Source organism: Tinamus guttatus, unplaced genomic scaffold (genome assembly GCF_059628265.1).
Source record: "Tinamus guttatus ecotype Peru unplaced genomic scaffold, ASM5962826v1 Tinamus_guttatus_pri_ptg000035l, whole genome shotgun sequence".
Taxonomy (NCBI): Eukaryota; Metazoa; Chordata; class Aves; order Tinamiformes; family Tinamidae; genus Tinamus; species Tinamus guttatus.
Window position 1 is genome coordinate 167609 of NW_028288569.1, and position 21439 is coordinate 189047.

Sequence of the window (21439 nt, forward strand, 5' to 3'; positions counted from 1 at the left end):
TTTCCCTCCTCCGGGAATTTCAGAGATTTCAAATGATTGCTTTGTTCAGAATCAGGTAGAGAAAAAAAAAAAAGAAAAAGATTTTTACCTCGAGCTTGCACACTTTTTGTACCCATTACCTCAAAAAGCTCTTTTGACCTGAAAAACAGAGTAGTAATTTTTGATTTTTTTAAACACATGGGCATTTTGACAGCTTCAAAACTCTTGTCCATATTTTTTTTTTCCAAGACGGACACAAAACTGGAATCAAATTTTCCCCAAAATAGCAACAGTTTCGGCAAATCAGCATTTTTCTAAGAAAAATGTATCACTGGAGAAAAATCCTAACAAAACCCAGTTCTGTTATTTCCTCCCAGCACTGCACCAGAATATGCCTCCATGGTGTAGTTCAGCCTCAAGTTTCATAGCAACTCTGATTCAGACATATTGCACACACAGATATTAGAATATGCCTTTGACATCATGAGAGCAATGCAAAATAGTATATATACAATATGGCCAAGCAACGCTGCTATGGAAACCCTTCCTTTGAATTCCCATATAGGAGCTGTTTAAATTCTTATTGCTAATATTGCGTCAACAGGATCGGTCTTCTGTATTCGATTGCTTTGCTCAAGCCATCTCTGTCCTTCTGGACTCTCCCCTGCCTCTCACTTGGGAGGGAAGGCGGCCCCGTGGGTGAGGCACGAGGCCACCCCTGCCTCGGCCACGCACCCCAGCCACGCGGCTGCTCCGTGCCTCAGTTTCCTCGGCAGCGAAAGGGAAACGGCTCGCAAAGAGCTTGCTGGAAGTTTCACTCCGGCTATGACTGTGTTGTGCTTTGAAATCCTTTGTGACAGCCGCAGGATACACGCATCCTTCCTCTCTATTTGCTGCTTTCTGGAGGCGTGGAGTTACTGTCCTCTGCTGATGATCTCTCTGTACTGGAGAACCGAATCAGGAAGCGCAGTCGCCCACTCACGAAGCGGAGAGATAAGTAATAAAGCAGTGCACTTGCCAAGCTCTAAGGAGGTGGTTTCTTAAAAAGACATATAGGAAGCTTTCATGTTTCGAAGCTGACTAATTTCAGAAAGTTCCCGTTTTGCTCTTTTTAAAACTTCTTTTAAGAAATGTAAGTTTGCCTCCTCCTCTGAAACATTTTCAAATAGGAAGAGCCACAGTGGCCAGATCAGAAGTAATCATGCCGGGAAGAGGACACCATCTATCTGCCCATGTCTTTGGCTCACAAGGTGCTCCTGGGGACCCTAGACAGATCTCACTGCAATGAGGAGCAGCAGTTGCACCCAGCAGCAACCGTTCAAAAGCGTATGAGGTCCTGGGACACGAGGCACCACCTCCTGCAGAATTTGAGCGGGACGTGCAACCTAATAGCGATCACACAGCAGCCAAAGAAACTCACCCGTGCAATCCAGTGATCGCACATGCAGATTAAGTTACTTGCATTTGTCTGATTGTGTAATTGCCAGACTGCACATTCAAATGAGTATTTGTTTAACTGTGTGATATACAGATAGAGCTTATGCACTTGAGGCCAAATTCACCCCTGTTGTAATTTCCCTAACTGCAGTAGCAATTACACAAAGGATTAATTTGGCCCACACTGCTTTCTGGTATATGTGATTCATCATTTCTTTCCTATAACAAAGAATAATACACTGTTTCAATCAGTGGTGATGTCCTGGCCTCCTTGAGGCTGCTGGACTCCCTGTTTAATCAGACATAAAACAAATCACTTGCTGAGGCAGAGGCGTATAAGCATGCTTTAATTACAATATTGTAACACCAATTAGAGATCTATCTAATCGAGGACTCAGTACTTCCTACTCGGGTATTACTCCCATGTTGGGATAATTACTGCTAATTAAGCTTGGAACTAATTAGGCCAAATGATCTCATTTATACCAACGTAGATGACTTCTAGGAGTTCACACACACAAAAAAAATCCAAGGGTGATTTTATCATTCCTGGACTCATCAGCACTTTGCTTTTGAACTGGACTGTCCCTCCCCAGTGGATAAACCCTTTCAAAGCTCAATCCCAGATCTCGGCTGAGATCAGATTCTTCCAGAGATGGGAAACTCTCTCCGATGGCCTCTCACCGGATCGATCCATCCAGCGCAGCGGATTAGCAGAGCCATGTTCCACCACAGCACGGCTCACTCAAAACCTACAGGCTGCTCGGGCTCAATTTTGCTTTTATTTTCTCAGTGTGTTGATCACTGCTTGTACCTGAGCTGCCCAGTTTTGCTGCAGGACCCTGCCCCACGCTGAGGTGTGCATTAACTTACTATGACATTTCTCAGATATGCTACCGGCCACACATACTTGTTGCATGACTTGTACTGATGCTGAGTACAATCAGAAATTACACCCCAGCACTGTTTAGCAATGGTGGCTCGGCCATACTGTGCGCTGTGGCTGAGGAAAGGGGCTGACTAGTTAGCAGAGCAACCTGCAAGCCCCATCTGCGCTGCGGGATTCACAGTGTTCACAGTCTGACTGTATTTTGAACAAAGTTGTTTTGTCACGGTGGTCAAAAAAATAAAGCACAGCCCACAAGGCAGCGCTTATGTTACAGCTTCTCCTCCTCTCTCCCAACCCCCTTTTCTTTTTTTTTTGCATCAGCTCAGCAGTGAGAGTCTCGCGTAAAAGAGACACCACGTCTCTCACAAAAACAGACACCAAGCAGCTGCTTTCGAAACTGCCACTGAGAGCTACCCTTGGCTCACAGAAGTGGTGTCAGGCAGGCAGTGGGCTCTTCCCTGCCTTATGCCAATACAACCGTAGTGCGGGGAAAACCAAGCTTAAAAACAAAACCTCAGAGTACTGTGGAGTACTGTGGTCCCGGCAGGATGTTTGGGGGACACCAAGCAGCCAGGGTTTCAACTGTTGCTTCTCACCCAAACGACATCTGCGCCAGCAGCATGGTTTCCTCCCGCAGCGTAGGACAACTTCAGGCTCACGCTACCTGGACACAGAACGTCGCCGAGCGAAACGCCAGTCCCACCTCCTGAAGCAGCTGGACCTTTCCTGAACGTAAGGCAGGACCCGTCCCAGGCACCCACGCGTCTGTGCCATGAACCTTATGAACTCACCCTGGTGAACTTATGCCCCTGTGCTAGCCAAGCCCCTCGGTGCTCTGCCGGACCCGTGGGGTCTGCAGAGCTTGCAGCCTGACGCCTCTGTGCTACAGGTAACTCGTACCAGGGAGGCTCAGCCACATTCACTGCACAGATCCTCCAGGTTGCACCTTCCGTCTCCCAGCTTCGGCATCAAACCCCAGCTTTCCAGCACCTGCCCCAAGGCTCACAGCAACTCCATCTGTAATAAAATCCACTCTTTACCTCTGGCTTTCTCTGTCAAGCTCCCTTTATTGCTCCTAAAGCTTCCTCCTACCCGTTTCATTCTCTTCCACTTTCTCCTACTTCAGGCTTGAAGCCACTGAGCCCAGGAACTCAGCACTGTCTTCAGGTCTCCCAGCCCACCCGTTTATCCTCGCAGTGACCGTTGTTCCCCCACGGGCCACAGACACCCTCCCTTTTCCTCTCCAAGCACCTCCTGACAATCTTCTGTGCTCCACAGGCTGTCAAAACTGGACCCAAAAGGGCTCCCTACGCCAACCTGACCTGGTAACGATTCCTCCTTGACCTGATCCTCCAGCTGTCTGTGAAATTTCTGAAGAAATGCCACTTCTTTGCACAGCACCATTAGCAGATTAATAAATAGCTCAGAAGAATAACACAATCCCTTATAAACAATGTACTACTACTACTCCCTTTTCCTTAAGTGAGAACAAGGGTCCTAAATCTGATCTCCCACTCCAGTTGTTACCCAATCCTCATCATCTCAGCTACCAAGCTCTCTCCTCCCTCCTTCGGCAAGCCTGTCATTCCTTCCTTCCCAGCTGCCAAAGCCCTCACGGCTACCTCCTCCAGCCCAAGTGCACTATCAGACACAAATGCAGGCATCCATATACATATCAGATTGCAAGCTGAAAACACACGTGCTTTCGTGTCCTGGAATATGGTAGCCCATGGCCCCCTGAATCACATTTGTGTATCCGTTAGATCTTTCACAGGAGGAGAAGGGTGGGAAGAGGTCTTCAAATGGAAACATTCAGAGAACCCAACCTCTGAGCAAGATGGTGGTAGACTGATTATCAGGGAAGGCAGTGCTCAGCAGGAGCTCCCACTGGTCCTGGGGGACCTCTTCTGATGGCATCTTTAGTGTTGAAAGGGAGGAATTCAGGAGCTTTAGATCAGGAATGCATCCCAGACGAGCATGAGACACTAATAAATAAGATGCTTTACACTGAGATAGAACCACAAACCTCCTAACGTCCTCCCCGGGTTCAGCATACAGGACTCTTTTCAGCCACCAGTGGTTTGGAGGGCAGCAACCAAGCAAACAAGTTCCCGACGCAGGAGAGGAGGAGGGAAGGGAAAGGAAAGGGAGGGAACGTTCCGGTGGAAGAGCATCGTGTCACAACCATTACAGAGAGCATCATGAATGCTCTAATTTCTGGCTACACTAAGTCTTTCAGGATAGGGAGAGCTTCCTTCCAGTGTCTGGAAAGCACACCGCACAGTGGGAACCCAGTCCCGTGTCGGGACTTCAGTATGTGCTGGACAAATACTTGGTGCCACCACTAGCCTGCAAACAGGGCCCATCTAAGGAGGACCTCCCAAGGGGCAACTTGGAGGCAGGGAGATGAATTGAAGCCCTGAGACCAGTCCAGGGGTGCCCACTGAGACACATTTCAGTATGTGCCTCTTCCAAGCCAGGCTTTCTAGGTGATTTTCAAAAACTCTCCAATTTGGCAGATTTAATATGTTCTTTCAGTCAGAGTAGATCCCATACTCTTATTCATAGTCTGCCCACATATAGGGAGATCCAGGTGGTGATCAGTCCTTTATGGCCCACCCTAGAAACGATCTAGTCACTAGAAACGATCTAGTTCTTGCTCTGCAAGAGTCGGCCTCACAAAATTGTCCAAAATCCCAGCAGCAGGGTGGCAGGAGAGGGGGGAACACTGTTCCCTCCCATCCTATCTTGGTTGGTACCAGATGCATTTCCAAAGGAAAGCAGAAGGGCTGCTGCTGCTGTTTATTACAGACTGCTGCCAGGTTCGTATCCTTCCCTCTTCTAAGAGCGCCAGCTCAGGCTCTTGTTGCATAAGGCAGGATCCCTAAGTCTGAGATTTAGAAACAAGTTGTATTTATTTATTTTTATTTTCAGTTACCTGAGTGCAGTAAAGGTCAGAACACTTATCTTCTGGGGTTGTTTCCTCTCCCACTCGTGTGATTCAAAACCAACCAAATTATTTTTTTCTGTTCTTCTCAGGGAGAAAAAAAAATACAGTGGGAATGAAACCTGACAGAGGGCATTTTCTAAAGAGGATCTGCGGAAAATGAGGATCCATTGCAATAGGAGGAAAAAGAGGTTCATGGGCAGACTTGAGCATCTCCTCCCCAATCCCCATGAGATGCAATGAAACATGAACACAAACAGGTAGGGAGGCCACAGCTTTTTATCAAGGTGTTAACCTTAGCTGATCTTAAGGATGGGGACAGACAGGTCACCTACCTGATGCTCCCAGCAGCTGCATTTTGGGTGACAAGACTCAAGGACATAGTTGCATATTCTGCGCCCTGTGCACGGGCTGCAGTGTAGTCCCAAAGAATAATATAGGCAAAATACAGGAAGCCATTCTTTTCCCTTTTGCAGCGGATGGCTTCATTAACCTTTCAGGAGCTTGCCAATAGTGAAGTGGAGGCAACGGGAAAATCACTGTTCTGTGGGAAGAAGACTTTTGCTGTGTTACTAATGGCACATGCCTGGGGGACGCCAGGGCTACCAGCAAAAGAGGACACCCCTCTAGGCATAATCCTCCTTCCCTCTGCGCTCTCCCAGACGCCCTCTAGTCTCTGAGCTGGTCTCCCAAGGATCCCTTCTGCCCTTGCTGCTGACAGTTTGCAGGGTGACCCAACTGATAAGGAAGTCAGACGGGAGGGCAAGCAAGGCAGAGAAATCCCGTGGAAAGAGTCTGGGGAGAGACCCAGCCCAGAGCCGGAGTGGGAAAGAGAGAGCAGGTAAAACAGGTGAAGCAGGTATGGAGAGGCGGAGAAATGACTGTGGGAAAAATGGAAGAAGGTGTATGGCATCCTGCATGGAGCATGAGAGAGACAGTGTCAGCACACAAAAGAAGGGACATTCCTTTGACTGAAGGGATAGATCAGGAATCACCTGGTTAGGAGAGCTGAAGATCATTTTGTGAGCCTAGGACTGAGACACTTCTGGCAGGAGCAAATGTAGGTTTACCCAGAAATGGGGCTAAACTCCACCAAGGCTAGAAAGTCACCATGCCCTGTCCTGTGGGACAAGCCCGAACCTTCACACGCAGCCATCTGCGCGGCCTCTGCATCCTCTGCTGTGAGGAACACCCGACGAGCCCCAACTTGGCTGGCTCTCCCATCAGCCGAGCTGCAGCCACCTCTCCCTGCCCCGCGGAAAGAACTCCCTCATCTGCATGTACCTGCTGTGGGAGACCGAACAGTCCCAGAGGAGGAAAAACAGTCCAGCAGAGCTATCCAAGAAAACACAACCCTCTCAACTGTCGCTGGTGGCCAGGATCCTTACAACCAAAATCCAGCCACTACATGGAGGTGAAAATGTAGGCTGTACTGACTGCAGCACACTCAGAGGAAACTCTGTCAGGTGTCAGACAGTGGGATAATCTCTGAGTGGGGGCAAGTGCCTCGCTAAGGTGGATGGAAGCAGGGATCTTTCTCAGGCAGGAATCCAGATGTCACTCAGCAGGCCAGAGAGCAACTCATCTCCCACTAAAACCCAAGCGTCTCAGGAAGGAACTGTAGCGGTCTCGACCCGCCGTGCACTGCCTTGTGGTCCGAGTGTGATTTCCCAACCAGAACCTCCCCCAGCTTCTGGTGTCGCTCCTCTCCCACCCCAGCTTTCCCTGGCAAAGCACAGGTGCCTGAACTCAGCTTGGAGCAACTTGTGGGGCAGTTGCTCTCCTCGTGACTGCCACAGACGTCTCTAAATGGTTAACTGGGGATTTCACTGTACCGCAGACAAGTAGGGTGTGATCCACATTTCCAGTCCAGAGTGTCTAGAGAGAGGGGAAAGGTGGTGGACTGGGACAACAGGCCAAGACTCTGCTGAGGTCAGGTGACGTCAGGACACAAACCCTGAGACTGCACACTTCACCAGACTCCCAGGGTGCAATAAAACCCTCGGACACTGAGGCAACAAGCACGCTGCAGCTCGGAGCGCGCTCCAGGGCGGCCCCTTCCAAGGGCAGCAGCGCCGAGCAGAGGGCGCCTCACCTTGCCTCCTCAGCGGGAGAGCTCCCCGCCGCCCGCCCTGAGGCGGCCGCGGCCGGCCAGGGGGCTCTCTGGCTGATGCCACGCGCTGCCCTTCCCTCAGGGCCCCTTGCCGGCCAGGCCTGCAGGCACAGCTGGCAGCTCCCACCACACAGACACGCAGCAGAGCCCAACAAAAAGGGGTGCAAGGTGGAGGGACGCACAAGGGAGGAATCTGGGGGGTGTGGGGAATAAATAAGAGGGAGGAGATAGGAGGAGTGCATGACACATGAATAAGGGGGGAGGGTAGAGCATACAGGGTAGAGAAGCAAATGACATGAACAGAAGGAGGAGAGCTGCAAATAGAAGGGGACGTGGAAAACAGCAGAGATAAACAGATTGCAAGAGCAATGGAAGGAGAGGAGAGGAGAGGAGAGGAGAGGAGAGGAGAGGAGAGGAGAGGAGAGGAGAGGAGAGGAGAGGAGAGGAGAGGAGAGGAGAGGAGAGGAGAGGAGAGGAGAGGAGAGGAGAGGAGAGGAGAGGAGAGGAGAGGAGAGGAGAGGAGAGGAGAGGAGAGGAGAGGAGAGGAGAGGAGAGGGATTTATGGTCTTGCTGGAAATAAAGAAGAAAACCCTGCATTTTTTTTTCCTTAGCTCTTAAAGGCTTTGTAAAAACACTTCCATTTTAGAAGTGGAAGAATTAAGTTGCAGAGACTGAGAGACCCAGGGAACGAGCAAGATGGTAGAAACGAGTTTAGCTCCTTACTTAAAGTCTTCTCTGAAAGCCACAAGTAAAAAATAGTCTTGACTTTCTCTCACCAAGCACACCAGGGAGAGCCCACTACCCAAGGGCGGCAGAAAGGGGGCCGCTAGGAAGACGAGATAAACACAATAACATAGGGAAAAGACTCGCACTTTTTTTTTTTCCTCCAACACTTAATCTCTGGAGATCTCTCTTTAGAGATACTCAGATTAAATTAACCTAGAATGCATCAAAACAAACAACGGCTGGCTGCTACACAGAGAATTATCTGCAGGGAGAAGATTTTGTAGTGCTGGTCCAACTACTTTTTGGCTGCCTCACCAGTTTAGAGGCCAGTTGCAAAGAAGACAGAAAACAGCAGCATGCAGGATGTTGTGCGATAGGGTTCTGCTCCTGTAACACTCGCTAATACCTTTCAGTTGCAGATTTTTTTTTTTAGATGTCTTATATTTATCTGGTTTAATTTGTACCACCTTTATGTTACAACTGCCACTATGGAAAACAGGCTTTTTTGTGCATACAAGCAAACATCAAATCCCTAAAGCCACGAACACCTGAGCCAAATATAGTTTGTGAGAACCCTGAATAAACCAAATACCTCGTGCCTCCCATACCCACACGGGCAAACAGAGCTTCCCAGTTACCTGCTGCACATATGAACCCACAGGATCCACTGTTTTCCTAACCTCAGACAACACTATTCTACGACTTGCTAGCATGGGAATTGTCTAGGATTCCCTTGGCAATGAGTGACGAAGGTCCCTGCTATAAACTGATGTTAATGGCAGGTTGTGTACCTTGTTTGTTTATTGCCGAGGAGGAATGTTTGTCGTGGCTGTCAAGATTATAAAAATATTTCCATGACTTCAGACAGCTTGGCATTTTTACATGCAGCTGAGAGAGTGGGTGAATGTACAGATGAGAAATTGAAGAAACATTATTAAGGGAATAAAGACTCTATCACCTAGCACCACCAAAAAGGCTTAGGAAGGCCAGGGAGGTCAGAGGCATTTCTGAATAAAATGCATTTTTCCCCGGTGGTCTCTGAAGAGCTTGCAGTAATTAAGCCTTACAACACCTTTCTGAAGTAGATAAGTCAGCTGAGGCCATCTGAGGTTAAAGGACCTGCCCGTGATCACACACAGCAAACCAGTGGCAGAGAGGAGAATAAAACCCAACAGAGGTAGCTTCTATTAACCAAGCCCTAAATACCTGGCTGACATCCAGATGAAAGGACCGGAGCTATGCGGGTTGTAGGCCTGATCATCAGAGGCAGGTCCTCCAAGACAGTAGGGCAATTGGACGTAAGGCTGAAAGGCAGGCACCCACTGTAACTTAAAGATGGTAATTGTGAAAACAAGTGACAGAAGGCTGGGAAGCAGAGCCTAGTTACGAACCGTGGTGCCAAGTGTATTAAATATACATCGATGGATTCAATTACCAAGAGCACCATGCAAGGTGGAAATGACTGCAGTCAAGGACCCGAGACGGCAAGAAATAACCCCCAGAATATGGTCACATTTTTTCTGGAAGAAGAAATACCTCCTTGTGGCCCTTGTAGAGAAGGTACAGCCTCCTATTTCTAGGGGGATTTTCCAAAGCCACCTGAGTCAGTGACTGGGCAGTGACACCCAAGCTCTGAGGGCGAGCGAGAAGTACGCGGGACTCAGGTTTAGCAGCTCCGTTCGGCTGAGAGATCCGTATCACCTGGTGCTGAGCAGCCCTTTGTTACCGCTGTCACCAGAGAAGCCCAAGAATGAAGTGGCAGAGAAAGTGAGCTCCTGCCTGCCCCCCTGGCCGCCTCCTCCTCCGCAGGCCAGGGCTGAGGCTCATCCGCAGGACGCGGCCCAGGAAATTTGTTCCACGCTTTGGTCTGCTCTGCCCAGGGCTGCAGGCGAAGCACCAGACCTCACGCGAGCAACAACCAGCCTGCATCCATCCACCCCAAAATGCACATCCCCTTCCAGGGGGCTGGGAAGGGAATGGCTCTGCCACAAGACACGGCTGCCTCCTAGCATCATCGCCCAGTTCCACAATCCAATTTGCCTAGTCTTTAGGAAAAACGTGAGCTCCCTGCTTCGTTCCTCTTCCTCACTCATTTTCAAGCCTTTCTCTAGCATTTCAAAGAGTGATGAAAGAAACCATCATATCCCCCTCCCAACTTTTGCCTGTGCTTACCATGACACATGCACTACCCAGATCACCAGTAATTATTTAATTTCCTCTTTCTTCCTGGAGCAAAAATAGCAAGGATAACCATTCAAAGCTCCATACACAGAGCTGCCACCTGAAAAATGCAGGTGAATGCTGTTAAATCGAGAGACAAGTACCATCTTAGACCATTTTTGTACTTGGAGAACTAGACAAGCAATATTTTGCATGCAAGATTACAGGTCTGTGTGCAGTTGCATTTTCACATTCCATTACTGCAATTGCACACGGCCAGTTACGTGCCTTAGCAGCAGCTTACAAAAGCGATTCCTGCTAAACATACAAAATCCAGCCTGGAGATGCACACACAAAAGACATTTTTTTTTTTCTGTTTCAGAAAAAAAAAAGCATGCTTTTGCTAACACAAATACACACTTGCCCCTGCCCCTTGTGCAGACAGCTCACCACAAAATTTTCCTTGCACTTACATTTGCAAGTTGATCTACATATTCATTCAAGCCTTATAATAATCTAAAATATATACAGCATTTTGCAATTAGAAATGTCCCAAAAAAACCCTAGTTTTTGCATTAAAAATTCTTCTCCCAGCAAACAACTGGAATCACCTCCCTAGTCATAATGTGATATCTGTTTAACTAAGCTATCTGTTTTCCAGAGAAATAGAGAACCAACGGTTTAAGACAGCAAGAGAAGAATACTTGTTTTCATTTAAACTATAGGGGAGTTTTACCTAGATAGACTGCAATTTCCTGAGCTTGGATCTGGCAAATTGCCCAGGGCTAAGACATTCCCACTCCCCCCTCCTCCTCCTCCCTGCCCCCTTCATGGAGTCTTTAAAGACTCAGAAGTAGTTTTCACATCTATAACTTCACTTTTCATCTGAAAGATGCTGGGACAAATTCCGCAGTAAGCAAGCCCGAATGCCACCAACTTGCATGGATACTGCACTATTTGTTCCAAGAACTCAACTGATGTACAATGTCCTAAGCATACTATCCCCAAATACCCTGCTGAGGAATGGTTCCGTACTGAGTCACAGGGAAGTGGATTGAATCACGAATAGCAGTTCCTATAACACCCCCTTCCCCAGCACACACACACACACACACAAGTTTGCAGTTCAAGTGGTGACCAGGTTGTGGTTAGCTTGGGGAATCTGATGAGATCACAGTCTGGAGAGATACAGCCTCAGACACTAGGTTTTTGTTAATCAGCCCCTTGTTTTGCATGGAGACATGGACGGCAGTTGTTATACCAGGTTTACCATATGTTTATAATATTGTTGTTATGGGAATACATGTACAGTCCATGTCACTGGCAAGTTGCACTGTTTTTTGCTGGAAGGACAAAACAGAACTCTCTATCCAACAGAGCACCGACTATATGCATAGTTTTAGCAAAATTTATCGTAGCGTGAGTCACACCGAGTGTAAAAATGCTGGCTTTGTTCATGCAGTGTTGTGTGATTCTGCCATATTGTCCGCAAAGGAGCACACGACACTTTCCAAGCACAGGCGCAATTTGGTGTAGGGCTCCTCGAGACGGAGGGAGGTATTATTCCCATTTTACAGACTTCGACTGTGATCCAGGAAGACCAGTCTGTGCCTTAGAGTGATTTGCCTAAGGCTGCCTGTCAAATTAGCGTGGAGAGATCTCCAGGTCCATGAGATCTCCCTGTTTGAGACCACTGTTTCCCGGAGAGGACTAGCAAAGCGCAGTGCAGGGGTGATGTTAGCTGGGACAGTTACACACAAACACAAGCCCACATCACAAAACTGTCTGCTTCCCTGAGAGGCCCACGATGGTGCTTAGCCCGGTGAGTTAGCTTGCAGGACACAGGAATGACGTGTGTTCGTGTGAGAGACGGGCATAAGAAATCCCATGCTTGGGACAGCAGCACCCTTGGGTGTGGGGTAAGGAGCACTGGTGGCAGGGAGACTCCAGTGGAGAGGAACCACCTCGGTGGCTTGTGTGGCTGCTGTGCAGGAGCAGCACTGAAGAACCAACGAGGGAAAATCCTTTTGCCCGAGAGCCCCAAAGGAGACAAAATCCAGCCGGGAGGAAGGAGATACGTTTTGGTCACTGCCACGCTCCCAACTCCTGAGCTACCCTTGAGGATCTCAGCCACGACTCCCGCGCCACCCTCGCAGAGCCCAGCCAGGGGAGCCGCTGACTGGAGCAACACGCCCACAGCCCGAGGGCGACCGGTTCACTCAGCCTCCTCGTAGGCACCAGCAAACAGCAGAAGGGACGTCCAGCTCCCCTGCGAGACCCACCGCGCTGCCCCTCTTCATGCCCGCCTCCCCGCGGCGCCAAGCCCGGGCCGTGCGCGCTCCTGTGAACAAGGGTGGCCCGGGCGGCGAGCGGCACCGGAGCAGAGGCAGGAGGCTGAGGCTCGATGGTGGCCTCGAGTCGTGCTCGCTGCGCGGCGCGTCCAGGACTTGCGCGCGCGTAGCTGAGATCACATCAGCAGCTTGTCCTAGAAGGAGGAAAGTGACATAAAATATGCACAAGCCTCCCTTCTGTCCTGACAGCAGGCTGAGTTTTCAGGCGATGTGGAAACAGCAGCCTGCTCTCCTCCCCCCAACATGGTCTCCTCCGGCGCCTCTGCTGCAGCGCTGCCGCCGGCTCCGGGGGCTCTGCTCCCTCGCCAGCGCTTGTGCCGAGGCCCGCGCTGCCCAGGGGGCTCCGCACCGCTGTCTTCATGCCCGCTCAGCCCTCGGCCTTTCTTCTCAGCATGCCAAGCAAGGGCTCATTAGAGTGGCTGTCGTTCAGCTTTTGTGGCTCAGCCTCACCCAGCACAAAGCTGGAAGAGAAAGGGCACCGGGTTGCCATTTGGGGGTCGAAACTTCCGCGCGGTGCCAGCCTCACCGGAGTGTTAACAGGTGATCCCGGAGGGAAGGGGTCGAGCATGCACACTGGCGACCCATACGTGCGGGAGCTGCGAGCTGGGCTCCCTCTGCGTGCAAGGGGCACTCGTGGCCTTTCTTCACATGGAGAGCAGGCTTGCGCACGTTTGACCGCCATCAGTTTTTGCACGCCAATCTGCATAAAATTCTTAGGGCATCGCCTGCGTGCGTGATGCCCACGGTACATACGTATCTGCTCTGCCACGGGATCGCCGTTGTGACCAGAAATGCTTCACGCACGGAACACGCCGGTCTCAAGCGCCAGCTGCCCTGTGCCTCGCATCCCAACCGATGCTATTGCCAAGTTGGCTGCAAAATGCTACTGCTCGTACAGAACAAGCTATTATGTAAACTGAGGAAAGCAAGAGAACTGGGCCACGTCCGTGCAGGAGCCATGCTTACAACACGTGCCTGCTGCCCCTTGGGAGGAAGCCTGTGCTATACAAGCAGGTGTGTTTGCACAAACTTAGGGTTTCCATGCATGCAGGGTGCATGGAAGCATTCACGAGAAAAGCTTTATTTCATCCATACAGGTATTTTTGCAAGGGTTTGGGAAGAGGAGGATATTTTGCCCTCGCTGTTGCCAGATTCCACCATAACTAACCAGAATTCCCAAAGTCACATTAACGGAAGATGCGCCATCAAGCAAACAACCTATCGAAAGGATGCGCCATACGTTCCCTGGGTGGGTGGAGGCAGGCTGATTGCCTCAGCTGGTCCAAATCCTCATCACCCCTTGGCTGGCTTTGCAAATCTCCTTCCCCTACCAAGTGCCCCAAACTCTGCATACCCAGAGCTCGCTCCCTCCCTCTTCTCCCATGCCAAGAAGTCCTGGTACACCACACTCAGCTGCCCAGCTTGTGTCCTGATTCTGTTCAAAATCCCCCTCTTCCTAACGCTCTCCAAGGAGCTGGCCCATGCTCTTCCTCAGACATCCTTCCTCCCTGTTTCCTCATCCATCTATATGCTCTCTCCGCAGGTTTTTCACCCAGCATCAAGGCTGCAGGTGCCAGAGCCTCCCCCTCCACAGGTCCGGCTGCCTGGAACAGGCATCCTTTATCCCTACCTCGCTGCCTGACAAGTCTCATTTCAAACACGATCTGATACTTCTCCCCCTCCTGTGAATGAAAATCACAGTCTTTCTCTCTGCTTCTTGCACGGCTCCATCCCTGGACTCTCTGACTGTAAAGCGTATGGGATAAAGGTACGATGAAAAATGTTACACCAAATAATGGATTTTTGCTTTGATTCTTTTTCTTTTTTTTCCCCTGCTTATTTATTTTTTGAAGGGAGGTAACAAGTCAGAGAGAAGCTGGTTGAGCTTTCTGCTGTACATTTTTTTTTGCAGCAGCAAGATCCTCCATCTTCCTTGCTGGATTGAATAGGGTCTCAGGACAATTTAGACTCCCTCCCCCATCTCCCATCCTGCTCATATTCTCCAACACACGATGCTCTCCTCCCAGCCTCGACCGCGAAGGCACGAATCCTCACTCCCGCCGCTGCCGCCTCGCTCGGGTTGCGCCAGGACATTCGAACGATGCACAGGCGCGCAGCGCAGCCTCTCGCGGGCTATTTTTTAAGCAAAACAACCAGAATCGCCGAAACCTCAGCTATGGTCAGTGGGGCAAACTTGAAAGACCTCCCTGAGGATACACCTAATGCACCGGGTGGCTCGTAGCAAGAGGAAAAATAACCCTCGGGATTTGAACAAAACCCAATGTCAACACCGTAAGGAGATGGGGAAGCAGGATCGGCGTTTCATCCCTTTGCCCTTTTTTTTTTTTTTTCTCCCCCCTTTTTTTCTTTTTTTCTCCGGGTGGGGGGCGGGGGCTCTTTCGCATTATCACCTCCACAGCAGCGGGCGAGCAGCCACAAAACCGCCGGCCGCGCCAGCACAGGCTTCACATTGTTAGCCCCACGCCGAGCTGGGCATTTCCTTGCCGACAAGCGGCGGTCGCAAGTAACGCTCGTTTAACCTCCAAAATCCACGGGTAAATAAATAAATAAACGAACAAAATGAAAAGGATCAGGGGGAAGAAGGGCAGGGGGGCGCCCGTGCCCCGGCGCGGGGCGCACAAAAGGGCGCGCGCCCCGTCCCGCCCGGGGCTCCCCGCGCGCCGCGGCGGCGCCAACAGGTGGGGGCCGCCCCGCGGCTCCCGCGCCGCCGCCCCGGGGAAACTGAGGCAGCGCCGCCCGCCCCGCCACAAACTTTGGGGGCCGCGCGCGCCGCGCACACGCGTGGGGAGGCCGGGCGGGGGCGGCCCCGGCGCGGCGCTTACCTGCTTCAGGCGCGGCGGCGCATGGCGGAGCGCGGCGGCGGCGGCGCGGGCGGGAGCGCGAGCAGCGCGGCGGGGCCCCTCGGCTGCCCCGGCGAGCGCGGCCGCCCGCGAGGCAGGCGCTAGGGCGACATCAAAGCGCGTCAGGGGGAAGCCTCGCGGGGCCTATTGTGTGCGCGGGGCGGCCGGGCTCCGGCGCGGGCTCCCCCCGCGCGCGCCGCCGCGCTTGGTACGGCCCAGGCATTCATGCCAGGGCGCTTTCACACATGGAGGCTGCTCGGGAGCGACTGCTGACAAGCCACAAACAAGACGTTCCCCCTCCCCGCGCCCTCCCTCCAGCCCTCCCCGCCTCCCCCCTTGCTCGCCTCGCCGCCGCCTCTCCCCTCCCTCCTCGACGCGAACTCCAACTCTGGTGACAGGCAGGCGGGCTGGGCCTCGCCGCTGCCTTTCTCTCCCCTCCCCGCAACGCACACACAGAGCTCAGCCCTGCTCTCGCTGGAGGAGTTCAGAGGCAGGGGAAAAAAAAAAGAAAAAAAAAAAGAAAGGCCAGGCTGAGTTGGGGGCAGGGAGGAAGCTGCCTGCCGTGTCCCAGGAAAATGGCAGCGGGAGACGCCGTGCAGGCGGCCCCTGCGCCACGCAACCCCCTGCGAGGCAGGAATAACCCCCCTCCCTGCACCCCTTCCCCTAGGCCAGGAATAACCCCCTCCCTGCACCCCTTCCCCTAGGCCAGGAATAACCCCCTCCCTGCACCCCTACCCCTAGGCCAGGAATAACCCCCCTCCCTGCACCCCTTCCCCTAGGCCAGGAATAACCCCCTCCCTGCACCCCTTCCCCTAGGCCAGGAATAACCCCCTCCCTGCGCCCCTTCCCCTAGGCCAGGAATAACCCCCCTCCCTGCGCCCCTTCCCCTAGGCCAGGAATAACCCCCCTCCCTGCACCCCTTCCCCTAGGCCGCGCTGGCTCCGCTGCGGGTCTGGCCAGGGGGCGGCTGGACGGTGGATCCAGCGTGGGGCTCGGCACCCATCGTCTGCTGGGGCTCAGGGTGCGAGGGTAAAAGCAAACGGTGAATAACGAAGTAAATAAGAGCAGCACGCTGCATGCCGCGCTCGCAGGCGCTAATTACGTCCTCCAGTGCTCTGGATAGCCAAGCGCTGTTATCAGCGCTTTGCACATGCAGGAGCCAACAGTGAATTTGCGTGATTTGCCCAAGGTCACGCAAATCATCTTGCGCGCCAAATGGCAGATACCAAACCCTGGAGGCCTCAGGGTCAACTTTATCCTGCAGCCACAAGCCCTCTTCCATGAGGAACATGGTGGGAAAAGGTGGAAGGGAAACACAAGGAGAGGTGTTGTCCTGTCCCCAAGAATCAGCAAAAATAACCCACAAGGCCTTTTGGAGTATGAGACCTTTTTCCAGCCCCCATCCCCATTAACCACAGGACTCTCCGGCAAGGAAGTCAGGTCTCTCCAGGCACGGCTACCTCTGTGAGCGCCGCAAGCCGCAGAGGTCCTGGAGGCACCGGCCTCCTGCCGCAGGACTCGCCGAGTGGTTTGGGTGATTTGGGGTTCCCGGGCGTTTGGTGTTGCACACCCGCTGTTCAGCAAGCGCTAAACCGAAACATAGCTGGCACGGTGAATCATTAAACTGTGCGCCTCGCGTACGGGTTCATGAGGGTTCATTCAGCCCAGAGAGCAGACCACATGACCAACTGTCATAAGTTTCATAACAAAACCACAAAACTCCATCTCAAAAAACACATCCCTGTCCAGAGACAACAGAAGGTTTTTCTGTGAGTCTCAGCGGAAAAGGTCTGTGAAGCCCAGAAAAGTGTTGCACAAGCATCAGCTGGTTTAATTTAATAAAAATAATTATAATTATCACAATAGCTACCACTTGGATAGCTCTTCTCATCCAATGATCTCAAAGACATTTCTCTAACCTAGGCAAGTATTTTTATCTAAACTTAACAAGTGGTAAAACAGATTCGCACTGATGAAATGACCTGCCCAAGGTCACCTTCCGAGTCTGTAGCAGAGATGCGGGAGAATGCAAATTTTCAAACTCAAGGGCTCAATCAAAAAGCCATCTCTCAAAAATAGAGCTCAAGCAATCCTTCCAAACTTACAAGTTTTACATGAGCCAGGGCTTCACTGTGAAAAAAATTTAACCAGGTCTAATTTGTAGTTTGGATACTAGGACGGGATGCAAATGAGGTGCTTCCAAGGAAAGAGAAATAGAGGTCAAGCAAGGAAGAAAGATTGCAACCAAGAACGACTTGTGAGACAAAAAAGAGGAACAGAAGGGGGGAGCAAAACCAGTAGATAAGGCTGGAAAATCAGAGACAGAATCTTACAAATTTCCCAGCTGGAAGACTAGCATAGTGCCAAGAAATCGGGGTGGAAGGACTTAACGCAATGTGAAAAATACAGACGGGTGGCAGAAGGTATAGTCTAGAATCCAAAAGGCAGGGAAACAAAATCAATCCATTCATAATCAGGCACTTGAGTACTGATAGAGCATCGCTGTCACCAAAACCTTGGGCAAGTCAAAGCCTCTCTGAGCAGGCTCAGAGCAGGAAGCAGTGAGGCAAAGCATGGAGGTGCCCAGCGCTGAAACGCTCTCCTGCTTGGGACTCTCCAATCCTGGGGCTGGAAAATCCTGGGAGGCTGGCAGCATTGCAGGCACTCCTCAAAAGAGGATGCCGCCACGCTTAACGATGACAGCAAAGCCAGATTTTATGCAGGGCGGCCATCAGGTGCAGCTTCATCTCCTGCAGTCTCTGCCATGGGAGATGCAGCAGTAGACATGCACAGTGCCAATGCACAGGTCCCTTGCAGTACACAGTTAGGTCCTGAGCCTAACGTGCAGCCACTGCGCACCCAGGCACTGATGCTTTATATGCAAGAGCCATTTTCAACCCTGGTGGTGGTATCCCCTACAACAGCTGCGGCTTAGATTTCTTTCTTTCTTTCTTTCCTTTTTTTTTTTTTTTTTTTTTTATAAGGAGAGCCCTGGGTTAAGCTCATTTCAGCAATCTTGTCAAGCCATCGTAAAGGCAGGGATCGGTTCAAGCCCCCGTTAAAAGCTCCGGATTTCTGAATAAAGTCTTTAAGGGAGAATGAAAGCCTCTCTTGGTTGTCACAGCTTGAAGCTTGATCATTTCAAGCATCCATGTTCTGCCACTGGGGAAAAACAACTCAGGGCTAAATTCACTTGCCTGGAAGAGGCTGCAGCCAAGAGATAGCCTTTTCCCATTGCTCTCAGTCTCACAGTTTTAGGTGATTTTACACCTGGCTAGAGATGACTTGGTCTTGTTTTCCAATCCCCGGACTTCCTAATGCCTAATTAGCTCCTGGTGAGGCCATACCTTCTTGCAACAGATGAGAGCTGCTGCTCTTGGCAGGAAGGATTTTCCCTCTTCTTTCATTTCCATAACGTTTTTCTGCTGTTTACTCCCTCATTGCTTTCCTCATGGCCCCAGTTCAGGACAGCATGTAAGCACAAGTTTAATCTCATTGATCTTACGGAACTTTGCGCATAGAGGAAAACATGGTCCCTTTCCCCAGTGCCTGCTTACAAATTTTACATTAAAGAGACATGAGATAAAATTCAGAAGCGGTCACTAGAGCGTAGGCTGGAAAATGGGCTTCCCCTGCCTCCAGGTGAAACCCTTAATGCCCAGGCTGGCGACTCCTGCACATGCTTCCTCTCTGGGAAGCCACACCACTTTTCAGAAAAGCAGGACAACTCCTGCAGAAGAGGTGAACATGCCCTCCCTCCTGAAATTTCCAGCAGCTGGGGAACTGGAGCAAGGGAGATGCTGACAGGAAACCCTTGGGGCAGAGGAGGCAGCTCCGTGTGGGACTTCCACCTCTCTGGTGAGTGCTTCAAACACACTGCATGCTGCTGCACGATAGGAAACATCAGCTTCTTCTGAGCTGTGCGTAGGGCCACGTCCTGGAAGCCGGCTCCGTTAGGCAAAACAGCACCTTGCCTCTGGACCCTGCTGCTGCTGGGGTGCTTGGCCACGGCAGGACGGTGGCCTTCCCTGAGCCTTGTGCAGCAGAACCTCCGTGGCTGCGGAGCCTCCCGGTGCAACCCCATGGGCCTGAGGGGTCCCACATCCCCAGGGCCAGGCAACAGCTGAACGACGGTTTGCAGGGTTACAATTTGCTCTCAGGTTTCTAAAATTCACCTGAGACCTGCCTTAGGAAGCTAACGCTCTTCTTTGATTTGGCTGTTCTCTAGGCTTTGTTTCTTGACAAATAGGAAATACGGTGTTTCCTTTTTGCACCTCTGTTAATGTAAATGACTTTTTTTTTTTTTTTTTTTTTTTTTTGCAGGGGGGAGCAGGGAGAGCAAAACACATTTTAATTATGCACATGTACTTCTTTAACATCACCCTGAACACATCTCAGCTGTTTAGGTAGCTGCTGTAAAGCAAGCAGCACATAATAGGGTAGTCTGGCTTCTATACATATGAATACGCCTACAATTCTTTACTGGACTGGAGCAGTCAAACAGTCCCTCCTTTACAAATACAGTGAGAATGTGTAAAACTATGTTTGTCCTGTTTCCCAGGCGGGAATACACGCACCTGCACTGTATACATGTGCTCTGCAGGTATGCAGATCGGACACCTTCAAAGGGCGCAGGGCATACTGTACGTCTGCAGATCATCTGCACAGCGTGTGCACAGCAGGTCTGACAATTTGGGGATTCATTAGACTTTGTGCCTGCCTGCTGTAAAGTTCACCTCCCCAGCGTGCGGTTGACCTACCCTGAAATTCTGGACGTTCAGCAGCCCAGCTATGCGAAAGGCCTGGTGGACACGTGGAAATCCTGGATAAATGCACACGGTATTTGGATTCCATCCCAACAAAAATCTCAAGTGGGGTAAGATGAGCTGTCCAGGGAAATGCAGACACGTGGACGCTCACAACACTAAAAAGAAGGGACGATTCATCCGTACCTGTGCAGCAGCCATTCACACCTCTTCCGGTCTATGCTGCTATGTTTTACAAAGTACTTTCTTTGCCCAGTCAGGTGCCCAGTCTGTTCTGAAAACGGGGATATTTGCGTAAACTGTACTACTCTGAACTTGCAAGGCTCGCTGTGCTTGCCCGTGGATGTACATCCCCCCAGTATGGTGTAGGCTGGCTGTGATTGCTGCCCCCATGTCCCTTGTAGTAGCTGTTTTGATACGTTGTGCTTGGTCACACTTTGCAGCACGTCGGAGAGTCTTTTGCTCAGCCCCGTTAGGTTTTTCCCATCATCAATACAGCCCATCTAATTCCATTACCATAGATACCTCAATCCTGGTCAGACCTCTGATAAAACATTCTTAAGAAAATCTCTGGAATCCCATTATTGCCAATTTTCAAGCCATCTGTTACTCTTCTTAAAGTCCCTCATACCGCATTCATGGGCTTATGCAAGAATCTTAGCTTTCACTAAAAGAGACAAAACTAACTTTTCTAGGTAGTCCCCAAAACACTATAGCACTGGAAGACCAGAAAAGTGTTCATGTGTTTATTTTCAGGGCAGATTTCCGGGACAAAGCCCTGACTCGCTGGGCCTGGCCCTGAGTTTTGCTCTCGGGGGCGGGTGACAAGTGCTTGGGCAGGCAGAGGCCCTTCTGCCAGGAGCGGAGGATGCCGGGTGAGAGGAGAGCCCCGAAGCGAGGTGTCCTGAGGTGCCATGGAGGTGTCCTGGCGTCCCCCAGGCGGAGCGGGGCCTGCTCCCGCTGCCCGTGCATTGTTTGGTGGTGGTGTCATGCGATGAGATGGTGCCGCTTGTGGTTGTAACCAGCAGGCGGAGCTGGGCTGGATAAACAAGGCAGAGCTATTCATAGCCATAAAGAGGGCAGAGCGCTCCTCTCCTAGCAACACAGCCAGGAGAGGAGCGGGAGAGCTCTGCCCAAGTCGTGAAGAAATCTGCGTGCGAAATCTCCGTATTCCGCCCTTGCCGAGCAGCTCCCGCACCGTTTGCTGGGA

The 21439-nt window shown here is 51.2% G+C and overlaps 1 protein-coding gene across 1 annotated transcript in view; it reads right to left on the bottom strand.

The window, feature by feature from the left end:
* Positions 1–15479, bottom strand: part of LOC148595987 (uncharacterized) — a 44365-nt gene extending 28886 nt beyond the window's left edge. Inside the window, exon 1 of the mRNA XM_088533152.1 lies at positions 15446–15479. The gene's annotated coding sequence lies outside the window, so the exon portion shown is untranslated. The remainder of the gene's footprint in view (positions 1–15445) is intronic.
* Positions 15480–21439: the final 5960 nt, after the last annotated feature.